Raw genomic sequence first — 24,661 nt, forward strand, 5'->3', positions numbered from 1 at the left:
ATGCCATGTCATCAGTTGTGCCTGTTCCGAGAATGCTGCCCCCCTCTGGTGCCTCAGATGCCATGTCATCAGTTGTGCCTGGGCTGAGAACGCTGCCCCTCTCTGGAGCCTCAGATGCCATGTCATCAGTTGTGCCTGTGCCGAGAAGGCTGCCCCCCTCTGGTGCCTCAGATGCCATGTCATCAGTTGTACTGCCTGTGCTGAGAAAGCTGGCCCCCTCTGGTGCCACAGATACCATGCCATCAGTTATGCCTGTGCTGAGAATGCTGCACTCCTCTGGTGCCACAGATACCATGCCATCAGTTATGCCTGTGCTGAGAATGCTGCACTCCTCTGGTGCCTCATATTCCATGTCATCTGTTATGCCTGTACTGGGAATGCTGCCCCCCCTCTGGTTCCTCAGATACCATGTCATTAATTGTGCCAATGCTGAGTATACTGCCCCCTCTGGTGCATCAGATACAATGCCATCAGTGGTGCCTGTGCAGAAAATGTTGCCCCTTTGGTGCATCAGATGCTATGCCATCTGTTCTGCCTGTGCTGATGAGGCTGCCCCCATCAGGAGCCTCAGATGCCATGTCATCTGTTGTGCCTGTACTGGAAATGCTGCCCCCCTCTTGTGCCTCAGATGCCATGTCATCAGTTGTGCCTGGAATGAGAACGCTGCCCCTCTCTGGAGCCTCAGATGCCATGCCATCAGTGGTGCCTGTGCTGACAATGCTGCCCCCCTATGGTGCCTCAGATGCCATATCATCAGTTGTGCCTGTGCCGAGAACGCTGCCCCCGTCTGGTGCCACAGATGCCATGTCATCAGTTGTGCCTGTGGTGAGAATGGTGAGAATCCTGCCCCTTCTGGTGCCTCAGATGCCATGTCATCAGTTGTGCCTGTGCCGAAAATACTGCCTCGCTCTGGTGTCTCAGATGCCATGTCATCAGTTGTGCCTTTGCCGAGAATGCTGCCGCCCGCTTGTGCCTCTGATGCCATCTCATCAGTTGTGCCTGTGTCGAAAATACTGCCTCGCCCTGGTGCCTCAGATGCCATGTCATCAGTTGTGCCTTTGCCGAGAATACTGCTGCCCGCTTGTGCCTCTGATGCCATGTCATCAGTTGTGCCTGTTCCGAGAATGCTGCCCCCCTCTGGTGCCTCAGATGCCATGTCATCAGTTGTGCCTGGGCTGAGAACGCTGCCCCTCTCTGGAGCCTCAGATGCCATGTCATCAGTTGTGCCTGTGCCGAGAAGGCTGCCCCCCTCTGGTGCCTCAGATGCCATGTCATCAGTTGTACTGCCTGTGCTGAGAAAGCTGGCCCCCTCTGGTGCCACAGATACCATGCCATCAGTTATGCCTGTGCTGAGAATGCTGCACTCCTCTGGTGCCACAGATACCATGCCATCAGTTATGCCTGTGCTGAGAATGCTGCACTCCTCTGGTGCCTCATATTCCATGTCATCTGTTATGCCTGTACTGGGAATGCTGCCCCCCCTCTGGTTCCTCAGATACCATGTCATTAATTGTGCCAATGCTGAGTATACTGCCCCCTCTGGTGCATCAGATACAATGCCATCAGTGGTGCCTGTGCAGAAAATGTTGCCCCTTTGGTGCATCAGATGCTATGCCATCTGTTCTGCCTGTGCTGATGAGGCTGCCCCCATCAGGAGCCTCAGATGCCATGTCATCTGTTGTGCCTGTACTGGAAATGCTGCCCCCCTCTTGTGCCTCAGATGCCATGTCATCAGTTGTGCCTGGAATGAGAACGCTGCCCCTCTCTGGAGCCTCAGATGCCATGCCATCAGTGGTGCCTGTGCTGACAATGCTGCCCCCCTATGGTGCCTCAGATGCCATATCATCAGTTGTGCCTGTTTTGAGAACGCTGCCCCCGTCTGGTGCCACAGGCACCGTGTCATCAGTTGTGCCTGTGCTGAGAATGCAGCACCCATCTGAAGCCTCAGATGCCATGCTATCTTTTGTGCCTGTGTTGAGAATGCTGTCATCCTCTGAAGCCTCAGGTACCATGTCATCAGTTGTGCCTGTGCCGAGAATGCTGCCCCCCTCTGGTGCCTCAGATGCCATGTCATCAGTTGTGCCTGTGGTGAGAATCCTGCCCCCTCTGGTGCCTCAGATGCCATGTCATCAGTTGTGCCTGTGCTGAGAACGCTGCCCCTCTTTGGAGCCTCAGATGCCATGTCATCAGTTGGGCCTGTGCCGAGAATGCTGCCCCCCTCTGGTGCCTCAGATGCCATGTCATCAGTTGTGCCTGTGGTGAGAATCCTGCCCCCTCTGGTGCCTCATATCAGTTGTGCCTGTGCCGAAAAAATACTGCCTTGCTCTGGTGCCTCAGATGCCATGTCATCAGTTGTACCTTTGCCGAGAATACTGCCGCCCGCTTGTGCCTCTGATGCCATGTCATCAGTTGTGCCGGTGCCGAGAATGCTGCCCCCCTCTGGTGTCTCAGATGCCATGTCATCAGTTGTGCCTGTGCTGAGTGCGCTGCCCCTCTCTGGAGCCTCAGATGCCATGTCATCAGTTGTGCCTGTGCCGAGAAGGCTGCACCCCTTTGGTGCCTCAGATGCCATGTCATCAGTTGTGCCTGTGCCGAAAAAATACTGCCTCGCTCTGGTGCCTCAGATGCCATGTCATCAGTTGTGCCTTTGCCGAGAATACTGCCACCCGCTTGTGCCTCTGATGCCATGTCATCAGTTGTGCCTGTGCCGAGAATGCTGCCCCCCTCTGGTGCCTCAGATGCCATGCCAACAGTTGTGCCTGTGCTGAGTACGCTACCCCTCTCTGGAGCCTCAGATGCCATGTCATCAGTTGTGCCTGTACCGAGAAGGCTCCCCCCTCTGGTGCCTCAGATGCCATGTCATCAATTGTACTGCCTGTGCTGAGAAAGCTGCCCCCTCTGGTGCCACAAATAGCATGCCATCAGTTATGCCTGTGCTGAGAATGCTACACTCCACTGGTTCCTCAGATGCCATGTCATTAATTGTGCCCATACTGAGTATACTGCCCCCTCTGGTGCAGCGGATACCATGCCATCAGTGGTGCCTGTGCTGACAATGCTGCCCCTTTGGTGCCTCAGATGCTATGCCATCTGTTGTGCCTGTGCTGATAAGGCTGCGCCCATCAGGAGCCTCAGATGCCATGTCATCTGTTGTGCCTGTACTGGGAATGCTGCCCCCCTCTAGTGCCTCAGATACCATGTCATTAATTGTGCCCATACGGAATATACTGCCCCCTCTGGTGCATCAGATACCATGCCATCAGTGATGCCTGTGCTGACAATGCTGCCCCTTTGGTGCCTCAGATGCTATGCCATCTGTTATGCCTGTTCTGATAAGGCTGCTCCCATCAGGAGCCTCAGATGCCATGTCATCTGTTGTACCTGTACTGGGAATGTTGCCCCCTGGTGCCTCAGATACCATGTCATTAAGTGTGCCCATACTGAGTATACTGCCCCCTCTGGTGCATCAGATACCATGCCATCAGTTGTGCGTGTGCTGACAATGCTGCCCCCCTATGATGCCTCAGATGCCATATCATCAGTTGTGCCTGTGTTGAGAATGCTGCCCCGTCTGGTGCCACAGGCACCGTGCCAGGATTTGTGCCTGTGCTGAGAATGCTGTCCTCCTCTGAAGCCTCAGATACCATGTCATTAGTTGTGCCTGTGCCGAGAATGCTGCCCCCTCTGGTGCCTCAGATGCCATGTAATCAGTTGTGCCTGTGCTGAGAATGCTGCCCCTCTCTGGAGCCTCAGATGCCATGTCATCAGTTGTGCCTGTGTCGAGAATGCTCCCCCCCTCTGGTGCCTCAGATGCCATGTCATCGGTTGTGCCTGTGCCGAAAATACTGCCTTGCTCTGGTACCTCAGATGCCATGTCATTAGTTGTGCCTTTGCCGAGAATACTGCCGCCCGCTTGTGCCTCTGTTGCCATGTCATCAGTTGTGCCTTTGCCGAGAATGCTGCCTCCCTCTGGTGCCTCAGATGCCATGTCATCAGTTTTGCCTGTGACGAAAATACTGCCTCGCTCTGGTGCCTCAGATGCCATGTCATCAGTTGTGCCTGTGCTTAGTACGCTGCCCCTCTCTGGAGCCTCAGATGCAATGTCATCAGTTATGCCTTTGCCGAGAATACTGCCGCCCGCTTGTGCCTCAGATGCCATGTCATCAGTTGTGCCTGTGGTGAGAATCCTGCCCCCTCTGGTGCCTCAGATGCTAGGTCATCAGTTGTGCCTGTGCCAGAAAATACTGCCTCGCTCTGGTGCCTCAGATGCCATGTCATCAGTTGTGCCTTTGCCGAGAATACTGCCGCCCGCTTGTGCCTCTGATGCCATGTCATCAGTTGTGGCTGTGCTGAGTTCGCTGCCCCTCTCTGGAGCCTCAGATGCCATGTCATCAGTTGTGCCTGTGCCGAGAAAGCTGCCCCCCTCTGGTGCCAAAAATAGCATGCCATCAGTTATGCCTGTGCTGAGAATGCTGCACTCCTCTGGTTCCTCAGATGCCATGTCATTAATTGTGCCCATACTGAGTATACTGCCCCCTCTGGTGCATCAGATACCATGCCATCAGTTGTGCCTGTGTTGAGAATGCTGCCCCCGTCTGGTGCCACAGGCACCGTGCCATCATTTGTGCCTGTGCTGAGAATGCTGTCCTCCTCTGAAGCCTCAGATGCCATGTCATCAGTTGTGCCTGTGCCGAGAAAGCTGCCCCCCTCTGGTGCCACAAATAGCATGCCATCAGTTGTGCCTGTGCTGACAATGCTGCCCCTTTGGTGCCTCAGATGCTATGCCATCTGTTGTGCCTGTGCTGATAAGGCTGCACCCATCAGGAGCCACAGATGCCATGTCATCTATTGTACTGGGAATGCTGCCCCCTGGTGCCTCAGATACCATGTCATTAAGTGTGCCCATGCTGAGTATACTGCCCCCTTTGGTGCATCAGATACCATGTCATCAATTGTGCCTGTGCCGAGAAAGCTGCCCCCCTCTGGTGCCACAAATAGCATGCCATGAGTTGTGCCTGTGCTGACAATGCTGCCCCTTTGGTGCCTCAGATGCTATGCCATCTGTTGTGCCTGTGCTGATAAGGCTGCACCCATCAGGAGCCACAGATGCCATGTCATCTATTGTACTGGGAATGCTGCCCCTCTGGTTCCTCAGATACCATGTCATTAATTGTGCCCATGCTGAGTATACTGCCCCCTCTGGTGCATCAGATACCATGCCATCAGTGGTGCCTGTGCAGACAGAAAATGTTGCCCCTTTGGTGCATCAGATGCTATGCCATCTGTTCTGCCTGTGCGGATGAGGCTGCCCCCATCAGGAGCCTCAGATGCCATGTCATCTGTTGTGCCTGTACTGGAAATGCTGCCCCCCTCTTGTGCCTCAGATGCCATGTCATCAGTTGTGCCTGGAATGAGAACGCTGCCCCTCTCTGGAGCCTCAGATGCCATGCCATCAGTGGTGCCTGTGCTGACAATGCTGCCCCCCTATGGTGCCTCAGATGCCATATCATCAGTTGTGCCTGTTTTGAGAACGCTGCCCCCGTCTGGTGCCACAGGCACCGTGTCATCAGTTGTGCCTGTGCTGAGAATGCAGCACCCATCTGAAGCCTCAGATGCCATGCTATCTTTTGTGCCTGTGTTGAGAATGCTGTCATCCTCTGAAGCCTCAGATACCATGTCATCAGTTGTGCCTGTGCCGAGAATGCTGCCCCCCTCTGCTGCCTCAGATGCCATGTCATCAGTTGTGCCTGTGCCGAGAATGCTGCCCCCCTCTGGTGCCTCAGATGCCATGCCAACAGTTGTGTCTGTGCTGAGTACGCTACCCCTCTCTGGAGCCTCAGATGCCATGTCATCAGTTGTGCCTGTACCGAGAAGGCTCCCCCCTCTGGTGCCTCAGATGCCATGTCATCAGTTGTACTGCCTGTGCTGAGAAAGCTGCCCCCTCTGGTGCCACAAATAGCATGCCATCAGTTATGCCTGTGCTGAGACTGCTACACTCCACTGGTTCCTCAGATGCCATGTCATTAATTGTGCCCATACTGAGTATACTGCCCCCTCTGGTGCAGCGGATACCATGCCATCAGTGGTGCCTGTGCTGACAATGCTGCCCCTTTGGTGCCTCAGATGCTATGCCATCTGTTGTGCCTGTGCTGATAAGGCTGCGCCCATCAGGAGCCTCAGATGCCATGTCATCTGTTGTGCCTGTACTGGGAATGCTGCCCCCCTCTAGTGCCTCAGATACCATGTCATTAATTGTGCCCATACGGAATATACTGCCCCCTCTGGTGCATCAGATACCATGCCATCAGTGATGCCTGTGCTGACAATGCTGCCCCTTTGGTGCCTCAGATGCTATGCCATCTGTTATGCCTGTTCTGATAAGGCTGCTCCCATCAGGAGCCTCAGATGCCATGTCATCTGTTGTACCTGTACTGGGAATGTTGCCCCCTGGTGCCTCAGATACCATGTCATTAAGTGTGCCCATACTGAGTATACTGCCCCCTCTGGTGCATCAGATACCATGCCATCAGTTGTGCGTGTGCTGACAATGCTGCCCCCCTATGATGCCTCAGATGCCATATCATCAGTTGTGCCTGTGTTGAGAATGCTGCCCCGTCTGGTGCCACAGGCACCGTGCCAGGATTTGTGCCTGTGCTGAGAATGCTGTCCTCCTCTGAAGCCTCAGATACCATGTCATTAGTTGTGCCTGTGCCGAGAATGCTGCCCCCTCTGGTGCCTCAGATGCCATGTAATCAGTTGTGCCTGTGCTGAGAATGCTGCCCCTCTCTGGAGCCTCAGATGCCATGTCATCAGTTGTGCCTGTGTCGAGAATGCTCCCCCCCTCTGGTGCCTCAGATGCCATGTCATCGGTTGTGCCTGTGCCGAAAATACTGCCTTGCTCTGGTACCTCAGATGCCATGTCATTAGTTGTGCCTTTGCCGAGAATACTGCCGCCCGCTTGTGCCTCTGTTGCCATGTCATCAGTTGTGCCTTTGCCGAGAATGCTGCCTCCCTCTGGTGCCTCAGATGCCATGTCATCAGTTTTGCCTGTGACGAAAATACTGCCTCGCTCTGGTGCCTCAGATGCCATGTCATCAGTTGTGCCTGTGCTTAGTACGCTGCCCCTCTCTGGAGCCTCAGATGCCATGTCATCAGTTATGCCTTTGCCGAGAATACTGCCGCCCGCTTGTGCCTCAGATGCCATGTCATCAGTTGTGCCTGTGGTGAGAATCCTGCCCCCTCTGGTGCCTCAGATGCTAGGTCATCAGTTGTGCCTGTGCCAAAAAATACTGCCTCGCTCTGGTGCCTCAGATGCCATGTCATCAGTTGTGCCTTTGCCGAGAATACTGCCGCCCGCTTGTGCCTCTGATGCCATGTCATCAGTTGTGCCTGTGCCGAGAATGCTGCCCCCCTCTGGTGCCTCAGATGCCATGTCATCAGTTGTGCCTGTGCTGAGTACGCTGCCCCTCTCTGGAGCCTCAGATGCCATGTCATCAGTTGTGCCTGTGCCGAGAAAGCTGCCCCCCTCTGGTGCCAAAAATAGCATGCCATCAGTTATGCCTGTGCTGAGAATGCTGCACTCCTCTGGTTCCTCAGATGCCATGTCATTAATTGTGCCCATACTGAGTATACTGCCCCCTCTGGTGCATCAGATACCATGCCATCAGTTGTGCCTGTGTTGAGAATGCTGCCCCCGTCTGGTGCCACAGGCACCGTGCCATCATTTGTGCCTGTGCTGAGAATGCTGTCCTCCTCTGAAGCCTCAGATGCCATGTCATCAGTTGTGCCTGTGCCGAGAAAGCTGCCCCCCTCTGGTGCCACAAATAGCATGCCATCAGTTGTGCCTGTGCTGACAATGCTGCCCCTTTGGTGCCTCAGATGCTATGCCATCTGTTGTGCCTGTGCTGATAAGGCTGCACCCATCAGGAGCCACAGATGCCATGTCATCTATTGTACTGGGAATGCTGCCCCCTGGTGCCTCAGATACCATGTCATTAAGTGTGCCCATGCTGAGTATACTGCCCCCTTTGGTGCATCAGATACCATGTCATCAGTTGTGCCTGTGCCGAGAAAGCTGCCCCCCTCTGGTGCCACAAATAGCATGCCATGAGTTGTGCCTGTGCTGACAATGCTGCCCCTTTGGTGCCTCAGATGCTATGCCATCTGTTGTGCCTGTGCTGATAAGGCTGCACCCATCAGGAGCCACAGATGCCATGTCATCTATTGTACTGGGAATGCTGCCCCTCTGGTTCCTCAGATACCATGTCATTAATTGTGCCCATGCTGAGTATACTGCCCCCTCTGGTGCATCAGATACCATGCCATCAGTGGTGCCTGTGCAGACAGAAAATGTTGCCCCTTTGGTGCATCAGATGCTATGCCATCTGTTCTGCCTGTGCTGATGAGGCTGCCCCCATCAGGAGCCTCAGATGCCATGTCATCTGTTGTGCCTGTACTGGAAATGCTGCCCCCCTCTTGTGCCTCAGATGCCATGTCATCAGTTGTGCCTGGAATGAGAACGCTGCCCCTCTCTGGAGCCTCAGATGCCATGCCATCAGTGGTGCCTGTGCTGACAATGCTGCCCCCCTATGGTGCCTCAGATGCCATATCATCAGTTGTGCCTGTTTTGAGAACGCTGCCCCCGTCTGGTGCCACAGGCACCGTGTCATCAGTTGTGCCTGTGCTGAGAATGCAGCACCCATCTGAAGCCTCAGATGCCATGCTATCTTTTGTGCCTGTGTTGAGAATGCTGTCATCCTCTGAAGCCTCAGATACCATGTCATCAGTTGTGCCTGTGCCGAGAATGCTGCCCCCCTCTGGTGCCTCAGATGCCATGTCATCAGTTGTGCCTGTGGTGAGAATCCTGCCCCCTCTGGTGCCTCAGATGCCATGTCATCAGTTGTGCCTGTGCTGAGAACGCTGCCCCTCTCTGGAGCCTCAGATGCCATGTCATCAGTTGGGCCTGTGCCGAGAATGCTGCCCCCCTCTGGTGCCTCAGATGCCATGTCATCAGTTGTGCCTGTGGTGAGAATCCTGCCCCCTCTGGTGCCTCATATCAGTTGTGCCTGTGCCTAAAAAATACTGCCTTGCTCTGGTGCCTCAGATGCCATGTCATCAGTTGTGCCTTTGCCGAGAATACTGCCGCCCGCTTGTGCCTCTGATGCCATGTCATCAGTTGTGCCGGTGCCGAGAATGCTGCCCCCCTCTGGTGCCTCAGATGCCATGTCATCAGTTGTGCCTGTGCTGAGTGTGCTGCCCCTCTCTGGAGCCTCAGATGCCATGTCATCAGTTGTGCCTGTGCCGAGAAGGCTGCACCCCTTTGGTGCCTTGGATGCCATGTCATCAGTTGTGCCTGTGCCGAAAAAATACTGCCTCGCTCTGGTGCCTCAGATGCCATGTCATCAGTTGTGCCTTTGCCGAGAATACTGCCGCCCGCTTGTGCCTCTGATGCCATGTCATCAGTTGTGCCTGTGCCGAGAATGCTGCCCCCCTCTGGTGCCTCAGATGCCATGCCAACAGTTGTGCCTGTGCTGAGTACGCTACCCCTCTCTGGAGCCTCAGATGCCATGTCATCAGTTGTGCCTGTACCGAGAAGGCTCCCCCCTCTGGTGCCTCAGATGCCATGTCATCAGTTGTACTGCCTGTGCTGAGAAAGCTGCCCCCTCTGGTGCCACAAATAGCATGCCATCAGTTATGCCTGTGCTGAGAATGCTACACTCCACTGGTTCCTCAGATGCCATGTCATTAATTGTGCCCATACTGAGTATACTGCCCCCTCTGGTGCATCAGATACCATGCCATCAGTTGTGCGTGTGCTGACAATGCTGCCCCCCTGTGATGCCTCAGATGCCATATCATCAGTTGTGCCTGTGTTGAGAATGCTGCCCCGTCTGGTGCCACAGGCACCGTGCCAGGATTTGTGCCTGTGCTGAGAATGCTGTCCTCCTCTGAAGCCTCAGATACCATGTCATTAGTTGTGCCTGTGCCGAGAATGCTGCCCCCTCTGGTGCCTCAGATGCCATGTAATTAGTTGTGCCTGTGCTGAGAATGCTGCCCTTCACTGGAGCCTCAGATGCCATGTCAACAGTTGTGCCTGTGTCGAGAATGCTCCCCCCCTCTGGTGCCTCAGATGCCATGTCATCGGTTGTGCCTGTGCCGAAAATACTGCCTTGCTCTGGTACCTCAGATGCCATGTCATCAGTTTTGCCTGTGATGAAAATACTGCCTCGCTCTGGTGCCTCAGATGCCATGTCATCAGTTGTGCCTGTGCTTAGTACGCTGCCCCTCTCTGGAGCCTCAGATGCCATGTCATCAGTTATGCCTTTGCCGAGAATACTGCCGCCCGCTTGTGCCTCAGATGCCATGTCATCAGTTGTGCCTGTGGTGAGAATCCTGCCCCCTCTGGTGCCTCAGATGCTAGGTCATCAGTTGTGCCTGTGCCAAAAAATACTGCCTCGCTCTGGTGCCTCAGATGCCATGTCATCAGTTGTGCCTTTGCCGAGAATACTGCCGCCCGCTTGTGCCTCTGATGCCATGTCATCAGTTGTGCCTGTGCCGAGAATGCTGCCCCCCTCTGGTGCCTCAGATGCCATGTCATCAGTTGTGCCTGTGCTGAGTACGCTGCCCCTCTCTGGAGCCTCAGATGCCATGTCATCAGTTGTGCCTGTGCCGAGAAAGCTGCCCCCCTCTGTTGGCAAAAATAGCATGCCATCAGTTATGCCTGTGCTGAGAATGCTGCACTCCTCTGGTTCCTCAGATGCCATGTCATCTATTGTACTGGGAATGCTGCCCCCTGGTGCCTCAGATACCATGTCATTAAGTGTGCCCATGCTGAGTATACTGCCCCCTTTGGTGCATCAGATACCATGCCATCAGTTGTGCCTGTGTTGAGAATGCTGCCCCGGTCTGGTGCCACAGGCACCGTGCCATCATTTGTGCCTGTGCTGAGAATGCTGTCCTCCTCTGAAGCCTCAAATAACATGTCATCAGTTGTGCCTGTGCCGAGAATGCTGCCTCCCTCTGGTGCCTCAGATGCCATGTCATCAGTTGTGCCTGTGCCGAGAAAGCTTCCCCCCTCTGGTGCCACAAATAGCATGCCATCAGTTATGCCTGTGCTGAGAATGCTGCACTCCTCTGGTTCCTCAGATGCCATGTCATTAATTGTGCCCATACTGAGTATCCTGCCCCCTCTGATGCATCAGATACCATGCCATCAGTGGTGCCTGTGCTGACAATGCTGCCCCTTTGGTGCCTCAGATGCTATGCCATCTGTTGTGCCTGTGCTGATAAGGCTTCACCCATCAGGAGCTTCAGATGCCATGTCATCTGTTGTACCTGTACTGGGAATGCTGCCCCTTGGTGCCTCTGATGCCATATCATCAGTTGTGCGTGTGTTGAGAATGCTGCCCCCGTCTGGTGCCACAGGCACCGTGGCATCATTTGTGCCTGTGCTGAGAATGCTGTCCTCCTCTGAAGCCTCAGATACCATGTCATCAGTTGTGCCTGTGTCGAGAATGCTGCCGCTCTGGTGCCTCAGATGCCATGTCATCAGTTGTGCCTGTGCCGAAAATACTGCCTCGCTCTGGTGCCTCAGATGCCATGTCATCAGTTGTGCCTTTGCCGAGAATACTGCCGCCCGCTTGTGCCTCTGATGCCATGTCATCAATTGTGCCTTTGCCGAGAATGCTGCCTCCCTTGGGTGCCTCAGATGCCATGTCATCAGTTTTGCCTGTGCCGAAAATACTGCCTCGCTCTGGTGCCTCAGATGCCATGTCATCAGTTGTGCCTGTGCTGAGTACGCTGCCCCTCTCTGGAGCCTCGGATGCCATGTCATCAGTTGGGCCTGTGCTGAGAACGCTGCCCCCCTGTGGTGCCTCAGATACCATGTCATCAGTTGTGATTGTGCTTGTGCTAAAAATCCTGCCCCCTCTGGTGCCTCAGATGCCATGTCATCAGTTGTGCCTTTGCCAAGAATGCTGCCCCCCTCTGGTGCCTCAGATGCCATGCCATCAGTTGTGCCTCTGCTGAGAATGCTGCCCCCCTCTGGTGTGTCACATGCCATGTCATCAGTTGTACCTGTGTTGAGAATGCTGCCCCCTCCCTGGTGCCTCGGATGCCATGTCATCGGTTGTGCCTGTGTTGAGAATGCTGCCCCCGTCTGGTGCCACAGGCACCGTGCCATCATTTGTGCCTGTGCTGAGAATGCTGTCCTCCTCTGAAGCCTCAGATACCATGTCATCAGTTGTGCCTGTGCCGAGAATGATGCCCCCCTCTGGTGCCTCAGATGCCATGTCATCAGTTGTGCCTGTGCTGAGAATGCTACCCCTCTCTGGAGCCTCAGATGCCATGTCATCAGTTGTGCCTGTGCCGAGAATGCTGCCCCCCTCTGGTGCCTCAGATGCCATGTCATCAGTTGTGCCTGTGCCGAAAATACTGCCTCGCTCTGGTGCCTCAGATGCCATGTCATCAGTTGGGCCTGTGCTGAGAACGCTGCCCCCCTGTGGTGCCTCAGATACCATGTCATCAGTTGTGATTGTGCTTGTGCTAAGAATCCTGCCCCCTCTGGTGCCTCAGATGCCATGTCATCAGTTGTGCCTTTGCCAAGAATGATGCCCCCCTCTGGTGCCTCAGATGCCATGCCATCAGTTGTGCCTGTGTTGAGAATGCTGCCCCCTCCCAGGTGCCTCAGATGCCATGTCATCAATTGTGCCTGTGCTGAGAATACTGCCGCCCGCTTGTGCCTCAGATGCCATGTCATCAGTTGTGCCTGTGCCGAGAATGCTGCCCCCCTCTGGTTCCTCAGATACCATGTCATCAGTTGTGCTTGTGCTAAGAATCCTGCCCCCTCTGGTGCCTCTGATGCCATGTCATCAGTTGTGCCTTTGCTGAGAATACTGCCGCCCGCTGGTGCCTCAGATGCCATGTCCACATTTGTGCCTGTGCTGAGAATGCTGCTCCCCTCTGGTGTCTCACATGCCATGTCATCAGTTATCCCTGTGTTGAGAATGCTGCCCCCTCCCTGGTGCCTCGGATGCCATGTCATCCGTTGTGCCTGTGCTGAGAACGCTGCCCCCCTCTGGAGCCTCAGATATCATGTCATTGGTTGTGCTAGTGCTGAGAATACTGCCGCCCGCTTGTGCCTCAGATGCCATGTCATCAGTTGTGCCTGTGTTGAGAACGCTGCCCCGTCTGGTGCCACAGGCACCGTGCCATCAGTTGTGCCTGTGCTGAGAATGCAGCCCCCCTCTGGTGCCTCAGATGCCATGTCATCAATTGTGCCTGTGCTGTGAACGCTGCCTCTCTATGGAGCCTCAGATGCGATGTCATCAGTTGTACCTGTACCGAGAATACTGCCGCCCGCTTGTGCCTCTGATGCCATGTCATCAGTTGTGCCTGTGCCGAGAATGCTGCCCCCCTCTGGTGCCTCAGATGCCATGTCATCAGTTGTGCCTGTGCTGAGAACGCTGCCCCTCTATGGAGCCTCAGATGCGATGTCATCAGTTGTACCTGTGCCGAAAATGCTGCCCCCCTCTGGTCCCTCAGATGCCATGTCATCAGTTGTGCCTGTGCTGAGAATGCTGCCCCTCTCTGAAGCCTCAGATGCCATGTCATCAGTTGTGCCTGTGCCGAGAATGCTGCCCCCCTCTGGTGCCTCAGATGCCATGTCATCAGTGTTGCCTGTGGTGAGAATTCTGCCCCCTCTGGTGCCTCAGATGCCATGTCATCCGTTGTGCCTGTGCCGAAAATACTGCCTCGCTCTTGTGTCTCAGATGCCATGTCATCAGTTGTGCCTTTGCCGAGAATACTGCGCCCGCTTGTGCCTCTGATGCCATGTCATCAGTTGTGCCTGTGCCGAAAATACTGCCTCGCTCTGGTGCCTCAGATGCCATGTCATCAGTTGTTCCTTTGCCGAGAATACTGCTGCCCGCTTGTGCCTCTGATGCCATGTCATCAGTTGTGCCTGTGCCGAGAATGCTGCCCCCCTCTGGTGCCACAGATGTCATGTCATCAGTTGGGACTGTGCTGAGTACGCTGCCCCTCTATGGAGCCTCAGATGCCATATCATCAGTTGCTCCTGTGCCGAGGATGCTGCCCCCCTCTGGTGCCTCAGATGCCATGTCATCAGTGTGCCTGTGCTGAGAACGCTGCCCCTCTCTGGAGCCTCAGATGCCATGTCATCAGTTGTGCCTGTGCCGAGAATGCTGCCCCCCTCTGGTGCCTCACATGCAATGTCATCAGTTGTGCCTGTGGTGAGAATCCTGCCCCCTCTGGTGCCTCAGATGCCATGTCATCAGTTGTGCCTGTGCCGAAAATACTACCTCGCTCTGGTGTCTCAGATGCCATGTCATCAGTTGTGCCTTTGCCGAGAATACTGCCGCCCGCTTGTGCCTCTGATGCCATCTCATCAGTTGTGCCTGTGTCGAAAATACTGCCTCGCTCTGGTGCCTCAGATGCCATGTCATCAGTTGAGCCTTTGCGGAGAATACTGCTGCCCGCTTGTGCCTCTGATGCCATGTCATCAGTTGTGCCTGTTCCGAGAATGCTGCCCCCCTCTGGTGCCTCAGATGCCATGTCATCAGTTGTGCCTGTGCTGAGAACGCTGCCCCTCTCTGGAGCCTCAGATGCCATGTCATCAGTTGTGCCTGTGCCGAGAAGGCTGCCCCCCTCTGGTGCCTCAGATGCCATGTCATCAGTTGTGCCTGGACTGAGAACGCTGCCCCTCTCTGGAGCCTCAGATGCCATGCCATCAGTGGTGCCTGTGCTGACAATGCTGCCCCCCTATGGTGCCTCAGATGCCATATCATCAGTTGTGCCTGTGCTGAGAATGCTACCCCTCTCTGGAGCCTCAGATGCCATGTCATCGGTTGTGCCTGTGTTGAGAATGCTGCCCCCGTCTGGTGCCACAGGCACCGTGCCATCATTTGTGCCTGTGCTGAGAATGCTGTCCTCCTCTGAAGCCTCAGATACCATGTCATCAGTTGTGCCTGTGCCGAGAATGATGCCCCCCTCTGGTGCCTCAGATGCCATGTCATCAGTTGTGCCTGTGCTGAGAATGCTACCCCTCTCTGGAGCCTCAGATGCCATGTCATCAGTTGTGCCTGTGCCGAGAATGCTGCCCCCCTCTGGTGCCTCAGATGCCATGTCATCAGTTGTGCCTGTGCCGAAAATACTGCCTCGCTCTGGTGCCTCAGATGCCATGTCATCAGTTGGGCCTGTGCTGAGAACGCTGCCCCCCTGTGGTGCCTCAGATACCATGTCATCAGTTGTGATTGTGCTTGTGCTAAGAATCCTGCCCCCTCTGGTGCCTCAGATGCCATGTCATCAGTTGTGCCTTTGCCAAGAATGATGCCCCCCTCTGGTGCCTCAGATGCCATGCCATCAGTTGTGCCTGTGTTGAGAATGCTGCCCCCTCCCAGGTGCCTCAGATGCCATGTCATCAATTGTGCCTGTGCTGAGAATACTGCCGCCCGCTTGTGCCTCAGATGCCATGTCATCAGTTGTGCCTGTGCCGAGAATGCTGCCCCCCTCTGGTTCCTCAGATACCATGTCATCAGTTGTGCTTGTGCTAAGAATCCTGCCCCCTCTGGTGCCTCTGATGCCATGTCATCAGTTGTGCCTTTGCTGAGAATACTGCCGCCCGCTGGTGCCTCAGATGCCATGTCCACATTTGTGCCTGTGCTGAGAATGCTGCTCCCCTCTGGTGTCTCACATGCCATGTCATCAGTTATCCCTGTGTTGAGAATGCTGCCCCCTCCCTGGTGCCTCGGATGCCATGTCATCCGTTGTGCCTGTGCTGAGAACGCTGCCCCCCTCTGGAGCCTCAGATATCATGTCATTGGTTGTGCTAGTGCTGAGAATACTGCCGCCCGCTTGTGCCTCAGATGCCATGTCATCAGTTGTGCCTGTGTTGAGAACGCTGCCCCGTCTGGTGCCACAGGCACCGTGCCATCAGTTGTGCCTGTGCTGAGAATGCAGCCCCCCTCTGGTGCCTCAGATGCCATGTCATCAATTGTGCCTGTGCTGTGAACGCTGCCTCTCTATGGAGCCTCAGATGCGATGTCATCAGTTGTACCTGTACCGAGAATACTGCCGCCCGCTTGTGCCTCTGATGCCATGTCATCAGTTGTGCCTGTGCCGAGAATGCTGCCCCCCTCTGGTGCCTCAGATGCCATGTCATCAGTTGTGCCTGTGCTGAGAACGCTGCCCCTCTATGGAGCCTCAGATGCGATGTCATCAGTTGTACCTGTGCCGAAAATGCTGCCCCCCTCTGGTCCCTCAGATGCCATGTCATCAGTTGTGCCTGTGCTGAGAATGCTGCCCCTCTCTGAAGCCTCAGATGCCATGTCATCAGTTGTGCCTGTGCCGAGAATGCTGCCCCCCTCTGGTGCCTCAGATGCCATGTCATCAGTGTTGCCTGTGGTGAGAATTCTGCCCCCTCTGGTGCCTCAGATGCCATGTCATCCGTTGTGCCTGTGCCGAAAATACTGCCTCGCTCTTGTGTCTCAGATGCCATGTCATCAGTTGTGCCTTTGCCGAGAATACTGCGCCCGCTTGTGCCTCTGATGCCATGTCATCAGTTGTGCCTGTGCCGAAAATACTGCCTCGCTCTGGTGCCTCAGATGCCATGTCATCAGTTGTTCCTTTGCCGAGAATACTGCTGCCCGCTTGTGCCTCTGATGCCATGTCATCAGTTGTGCCTGTGCCGAGAATGCTGCCCCCCTCTGGTGCCACAGATGTCATGTCATCAGTTGGGACTGTGCTGAGTACGCTGCCCCTCTATGGAGCCTCAGATGCCATATCATCAGTTGCTCCTGTGCCGAGGATGCTGCCCCCCTCTGGTGCCTCAGATGCCATGTCATCAGTGTGCCTGTGCTGAGAACGCTGCCCCTCTCTGGAGCCTCAGATGCCATGTCATCAGTTGTGCCTGTGCCGAGAATGCTGCCCCCCTCTGGTGCCTCACATGCAATGTCATCAGTTGTGCCTGTGGTGAGAATCCTGCCCCCTCTGGTGCCTCAGATGCCATGTCATCAGTTGTGCCTGTGCCGAAAATACTACCTCGCTCTGGTGTCTCAGATGCCATGTCATCAGTTGTGCCTTTGCCGAGAATACTGCCGCCCGCTTGTGCCTCTGATGCCATCTCATCAGTTGTGCCTGTGTCGAAAATACTGCCTCGCTCTGGTGCCTCAGATGCCATGTCATCAGTTGAGCCTTTGCGGAGAATACTGCTGCCCGCTTGTGCCTCTGATGCCATGTCATCAGTTGTGCCTGTTCCGAGAATGCTGCCCCCCTCTGGTGCCTCAGATGCCATGTCATCAGTTGTGCCTGTGCTGAGAACGCTGCCCCTCTCTGGAGCCTCAGATGCCATGTCATCAGTTGTGCCTGTGCCGAGAAGGCTGCCCCCCTCTGGTGCCTCAGATGCCATGTCATCAGTTGTGCCTGGACTGAGAACGCTGCCCCTCTCTGGAGCCTCAGATGCCATGCCATCAGTGGTGCCTGTGCTGACAATGCTGCCCCCCTATGGTGCCTCAGATGCCATATCATCAGTTGTGCCTGTTTTGAGAATGCTGCCCCGTCTGGTGCCACAGGCACCGTGTCATCAGTTGTGCCTGTGCTGAGAATGCAGCACCCATCTGAAGCCAAAGATGCCATGCTATCTTTTGTGCCTGTGCTGAGAATGCTGTCATCCTCTGAAGCCTCAGATACCATGTCATCAGTTGTGCCTGTGCCGAGAATGCTGCCCCCCCTCTGGTGCCTCAGATGCCATGTCATCAGTTGTGCCTGTGGTGAGAATCCTGCCCCCTCTTGTGCCTCAGATGCCATGTCATCAGTTGTGCCTGTGCTGAGAACGCTGCCCCTCTCTGGAGCCTCAGATGTCATGTCATCAGTTGAGCCTGTGCCGAGAATGCTGCCCCCCTCTGGTGCCTCAGATGCCATGTCATCAGTTGTGCCTGTGGTGAGAATCCTGCCCCCTCTGGTGCCTCATTTCAGTTGTGCCTGTGCCAAAAAAATACTGCCTTGCTCAGGTGCCTCAGATGCCATGTCATCAGTTGTGCCTTTGCCGAGAATACTGCCGCCCGCTTGTGCCTCTGATGCCATGTCATCAGTTGTGTCGGTGCCGAGAATGCTGCCCCCCTCTGGTGTCTCAGATGCCATGTCATCAGTTGTGCCTGTGCTGAGTGCGCTGCCCCTCTCTGGAGCCTGAGATGCCATGTCATCAGTTGTGCCTGTGCCGAGAAGGCTGCGCCCCTCTGGTGCCTCAGATGCCATGTCATCAGTTGTGCCTGTGGTGAGAATCCTGCCCTCTCTGGTGCCTCAGATGCCATGTCATCAGTTGTGCCTTTGCCGAAAAAATACTGCCTCGCTCTGGTGCCTCAGATGCCATGTCATCAGTTGCGCCTTTACCGAGAATACTGCCGCCCGCTTGTGCCTCTGATGCCATGTCATCAGTTGTGCCTGTGCCGAGAATGCTGCCCCCCTCTGGTGCCTCAGATGCCATGCCAACAGTTGTGCCTGTGCTGAGTACGCTGCCCCTCTATGGAGCCTCAGATGCCATGTCATCAGTTGTGCCTGTGCCGAGAAGGCTGCCCCCCTCTGGTGCCTCAGATGCCATGTCATCAGTTGTACTGCCTGTGCTGAGAAGGCTGCCCCCTCTGGTGCCACAAATAGCATGCCATCAGTTATGCCTGTGCTGAGAATGCTGCACTCCTCTGGTTCCTCAGATGCCATGTCATTAATTGTGCCCATACTGAGTATACTGCCCCCTCTGGTGCAGCGGATACCATGCCATCAGTGGTGCCTGTGCTGACAATGCTGCCCCTTTGGTGCCTAAGATGCTATGCCATCTGTTGTGCCTGTGCTGATAAGGCTGCGCCCATCAGGAGCCTCAGATGCCATGTCATCTGTTGTGCCTGTACTGGGAATGCTGCCCCCTCTGGTGCATCAGATACCATGCCATCAATGGTGCCTGTGCTGACAATGCTGCCCCTTTGGTGCCTCAGATGCTATGCTATCTGTTATGCCTGTTCTGATAAGGCTGCGCCCATCAGGAGCCTCAGATGCCATGTCATCTGTTGCACCTGTACTGGGAATGTTGCCCCCTGGTGCCTCAGATACCATGTCATTAATTGTGCCCATACGGAGTATACTGCCCCCTCTGGTGCATCAGATACCATGCCATCAGTGGTGCCTGTGCTGACAATGCTGCCCCTTTGGTGCCTCAGATGCTATGCCATCTGTTATGCCTGTTCTGATAAGGCTGCGCCCATCAGGAGCCTCAGATGCCATGTCATCTGTTGTACCTGTACTGGGAATGTTGCCCCCTGGTGCCTCAGATACCATGTCATTAAGTGTGCCCATGCTGAGTATACTGCCCCCTCTGGTGCATCAGATACCATGCCATCAGTTGTGCGTGTGCTGACAATGCTGCCCCCCTATGGTGCCTCAGATGCCATATCATCAGTTGTGCCTGTGCTGAGAATGCTGCCCCTCTCTGGAGCCTCAGATGCCATGTCATCAGTTGTGCCTGTGTCGAGAATGCTCCCCCTCTCTGGTGCCTCAGATGCCATGTTATCGGTTGTGCCTGTGCCGAAAATACTGCCTCGCTCTGGTGCCTCAGATGCCATGTAATCAGTTGTGCCTTTGCCGAGAATACTGCCACCCGCTTGTGCCTCTGATGCCATGTCATTAGTTGTGCCTTTGCCGAGAATGCTGCCTCCCTCTGGTGCCTCAGATGCCATGTCATCAGTTGTGCCTGTGGCGAGAATCCTGCCCCCTCTGGTGCCTCAGATGCTATGTCATCAGTTGTGCCTGTGCCAAAAAAATACTGCCTCGCTCTGGTGCCTCAGATGCGATGTCATATGTTCTGCCTTTGCCGAGAATGCTGCCCCCCTCTGGTGCCTCAGATGCCATGTCATCAGTGGTGCCTGTGCTGACAATGCTGCCCCTTTGGTGCCTCAGATGCTGTGCCATCTGTCGTGCCTGTGCTGATAAGGCTGCACCCATCAGGAGCCTCAGATGCCATGTCATCTATTGTACTGGGAATGCTGCCCCCTGGTGCCTCAGATACCATGTCATTAAGTGTGCCCATGCTGAGTATACTGCCCCCTTTGGTGCATCAGATACCATGCCATCAGTTGTGCCTGTGTTGAGAATGCTGCCCCCCTCTGGTGCCTCAGATGCCATGTCATCAGTTGTGCCTGTGCCGAGAAAGGTGCCCCCCTCTGGTGCCACAAATAGCATGCCATCAGTTATGCCTGTGCTGAGAATGCTGCACTCCTCTGGGTCCTCAGATGCCATGTCATTAATTGTGCCCATAATGAGTATCCTGCCCCCTCTGGTGCATCAGATACCATGCCATCAGTGGTGCCTGTGCTGACAATGCTGCCCCTTTGGTGCCTCAGATGCTATGCCATCTGTTTTGCATGTGCTGATAAGGCTGCACCCATCAGGAGCCTCAGATGCCATGTCATCTGTTGTACCTGTGCTGACAATGCTGCCCCCCTCTGGTGCCTCTGATGCATTATCATCAGTTGTGCGTGTGTTGAGAATGCTGCCCCCGTCTGGTGCCACAGGCACCGTGCCATCATTTGTGCATGTGCTGAGAATGCTGTCCTCCTCTGAAGCCTCAGATACCATGTCATCAGTTGTGCCTGTGCCGAGAATGCTGCCCCCCTCTGGTGCCTCAGATGCCATGTCATCAGTTGTGCCTGTGCTGAGAATGCTACCCCTCTCTGGAGCCTCAGATGTCATGTCATCAGTTGTGCCTGTGCCGAGAATGCTGCCCCCCTCTGGTGCCTCAGATGCCATGTCATCAGTTGTGCCTGTGCCGGAAATACTGCCTCGCTCTGGTGCCTCAGATGCCATGTCATCAGTTGTGCCTTTGCCGAGAATACTGCCGCCCGCTTGTGCGTCTGATGCCATGTCATCAGTTGTGCCTTTGCCGAGAATGCTGCCTCCCTCGGGTGCCTCAGATGCCATGTCATCAGTTTTGCCTGTGCCGAAAATTCTGCCTCGCTCTGGTGCCTCAGATGCCATGTCATCAGTTGTGCCTGTGCTGAGTACGCTGCCCCTCTCTGGAGCCTCAGATGCCATGTCATCAGTTATGCCTTTGCCAAGAATACTGCCGCCCGCTTGTGCCTCTGATGCCATGTCATCAGTTGTGCCTTTGCCGAGAATACTGCCGCCCGCTTGTGCCTCTGATGCCATATCATCAGTTGTGCCTTTGCCGAGAATGCTGCCTCCCTCTGGTGCCTCAGATGCCATATGATTAGTTGTGACTGTGCTGAGAATGCTGCCCCCTCTGGTGTCTCAGATGCCAAGTCATCAGTTGTGCCTTTGCTGAAAATGCTGGCCCCCCTCTGGTGCCACAGACACCGTGCCATCAGTTGTGACTCTCCTGAGAATGCTGCCCCCATCTGGAGCCTCAAAAGCCATGTCATCAGTTGTGCATGTGCTGAGAATACCTCCCCCCTCTCATGCCTCAGATGCCATGTCATCAGTTGGGCCTTTGCCGAGAATGCTGCCTCCCTCTGGTGTCTCAAATGCCAAGTCATCAGTTGTGCCTGTGCTGAGAATAGTAACCCCCCTCTGGTGCCTCAGATGCCATATGATTAGTTGTGACTGTGCTGAGAATGCTGCCCCCTCTGGTGTCTCAGATGCCAAGTCATCAGTTGTGCCTTTGCTGAAAATGCTGCCCCCCCCTCTGGTGCCACAGACACCGTGCCATCAGTTGTGCCTCTGCTGAGAATGCTGCCCCCATCTGGAGCCTCAAAAGCCATGTCATCAGTTGTGCATGTGCTGAGAATACCTCCCCCTCTCATGCCTCAGATGCCGTGTCATCAGTTGGGCCTGTGCTGAGAACGATGCCCCCCTGTGGTGCCTCAGATACCATGTCATCAGTTGTGATTGTGCTTGTGCTAAGAATCCTGCCCCCTCTGGTGCCTCAGATGCCATGTCATCAGTTGTGCCTTTGCCAAGAATGCTGCCCCCCTCTGGTGCCTCAGATGCCATGTCATCAGTTGTGCCTCTGCTGAGAATGCTGCCCCCCTCTGGTGTGTCACATGCCATGTCATCAGTTGTACCTGTGTTGAGAATGCTGCCCCCTCCCTGGTGCCTCGGATGCCATGTCATCGGTTGTGCCTGTGCTGAGAACGCTGCCCCCCTCTGGAGCATCAGACATCATGTCATCAGTTGTGCCTGTGCTGAGAATACTGCCGCCCGCTTGTGCCTCAGATGCCATGTCATCAGTTGTGCCTGTGCCGAGAATGCTGCCCCCCTCTGGTTCCTCAGATACCATGTCATCAGTTGTGCTTGTGCTAAGAATCCTGCCCCCTCTGGTGCCTCTGATGCCATGTCATCAGTTGTGCCTTTGCTGAGAATACTGCCGCCCGCTGGTGCCTCAGATGCCATGTCCTCATTTGTGCCTGTGCTGAGAATGCTGCCCCCCTCTGGTGTCTCACATGCCATGTCATCAGTTATCCCTGTGTTGAGAATGCTGCCCCCTCCCTGGTGCCTCGGATGCCATGTCATCCGTTGTGCCTGTGCTGAGAACGCTGCCCCCCTCTGGAGCCTCAGATATCATGTCATCAGTTGTGCCTGTGCTGAGAATACTGCCGCCCGCTTGTGCCTCAGATGCCATGTCATCAGTTGTGCCTGTGTTGAGAACGCTGCCCCGTCTGGTGCCACAGGCACCGTGCCATCAGTTGTGCCTGTGCTGAGAATGCAGCCCCCCTCTGGTGCCTCAGATGCCATGTCATCAATTGTGCCTGTGCTGAGAACGCTGCCCCTCCATGGAGCCTCAGATGCGATGTCATCAGTTGTACCTGTACCGAGAATACTGCCGCCCGCTTGTGCCTCTGATGCCATGTCATCAGTTGTGCCTGTGCCGAGAATGCTGCCCCCCTCTGGTGCCTCAGATGCCATGTCATCAGTTGTGCCTGTGCTGAGAACGCTGCCCCTCTATGGAGCCTCAGATGCGATGTCATCAGTTGTACCTGTGCCGAGAATGCTGCCCCCCTCTGGTGCCTCAGATGCCATGTCATCAGTTGTGGCTGTGCTGAGAATGCTGCCCCTCTCTGAAGCCTCAGATGCCATGTCATCAGTTGTGCCTGTGCCGGGAATGCTGCCCCCCTCTGCTGCCTCAGATGCCATGTCATCAGAGTTGCCTGTGGTGAGAATCCTGCCCCCTCTGGTGCCTCAGATGCCATGTCATCAGTTGTGCCTGTGCCGAAAATACTGCCTCGCTCTTGTGTCTCAGATGCCATGTCATCAGTTGTGCCTTTGCCGAGAATACTGCGCCTGCTTGTGCCTCTGATGCCATGTCATCAGTTGTGCCTGTCCCGGAAATACTGCCTCGCTCTGGTGCCTCAGATGCCATGTCATCAGTTGTTCCTTTGCCGAGAATACTGCTGCCCGCTTGTGCTTCTGATGCCATGTCATCAGTTGTGCCTGTGCCGAGAATGCAGCCCCCCTCTGGTGCCACAGATGTCATGTCATCAGTTGGGACTGTGCTGAGTACGCTGCCCCTCTATGGAGCCTCAGATGCCATATCATCAGTTGTTCCTGTGCCGAGGATGCTGCCCCCCTCTGGTGCCTCAGATGCCATGTCATCAGTGTGCCTGTGCAGAGAATGCTGCCCCTCTCTGGAGCCTCAGATGCCATGTCATCAGTTGTGCCTGTGCCGAGAATGCTGCCCCCCTCTGGTGCCTCAGATGCCATGTCATCAGTTGTGCCTGTGCCGAGAATGCTGCCCCCCTCTGGTGCCTCAGATGCCATGTCATCAGTTGTGCCTGTGCCGAAAATACTGCCTCGCTCTGGTGTCTCAGATGCCATGTCATCAGTTGTGCCTTTGCCGAGAATACTGCCGCCCGCTTGTGCCTCTGATGCCATCTCATCAGTTGTGCCTGTGTCGAAAATACTGCCTCGCCCTGGTGCCTCAGATGCCATGTCATCAGTTGTGCCTTTGCCGAGAATACTGCTGCCCGCTTGTGCCTCTGATGCCATGTCATCAGTTGTGCCTGTGCTGAGAACGCTGCCCCCCTCTGGTGCCTCAGATGCCATGACATCAGTTGTACTGCCTGTGCTGAGAAAGCTGGCCCCCTCTGGTGCCACAGATACCATGCCATCAGTTATGCCTGTGCGGAGAATGCTGCACTCCTCTGGTGCCTCATATTCCATGTCATCTGTTATGCCTGTACTGGGAATGCAACCCCCCCTCTGGTTCCTCAGATACCATGTCATTCATTGTGCCCATGCTGAGTATACTGCCCCCTCTGGTGCATCAGATACCATGCCATCAGTGGTGCCTGTGCAGAAAATGTTGCCCCTTTGGTGCATCAGATGCTATGCCATCTGTTCTGCCTGTGCTGATGAGGCTGCCCCCATCAGGAGCCTCAGATGCCATGTCATCTGTTGTGCCTGTACTGGAAATGCTGCCCCCCTCTTGTGCCTCAGATGCCATGTCATCAGTTGTGCCTGGACTGAGAACGCTGCCCCTCTCTGGAGCCTCAGATGCCATGCCATCAGTGGTGCCTGTGCTGACAATGCTGCCCCCTATGGTGCCTCAGATGCCATATCATCAGTTGTGCCTGTTTTGAGAACACTGCCCCCGTCTGGTGCCACAGGCACCGTGTCAGTTGTGCCTGTGCTGAGAATGCAGCACCCA

Source organism: Ambystoma mexicanum, chromosome 1q (genome assembly GCF_040938575.1).
Source record: "Ambystoma mexicanum isolate Mex_15411 chromosome 1q, UKY_AmexF1_1, whole genome shotgun sequence".
NCBI classification, from domain to species: Eukaryota; Metazoa; Chordata; class Amphibia; order Caudata; family Ambystomatidae; genus Ambystoma; species Ambystoma mexicanum.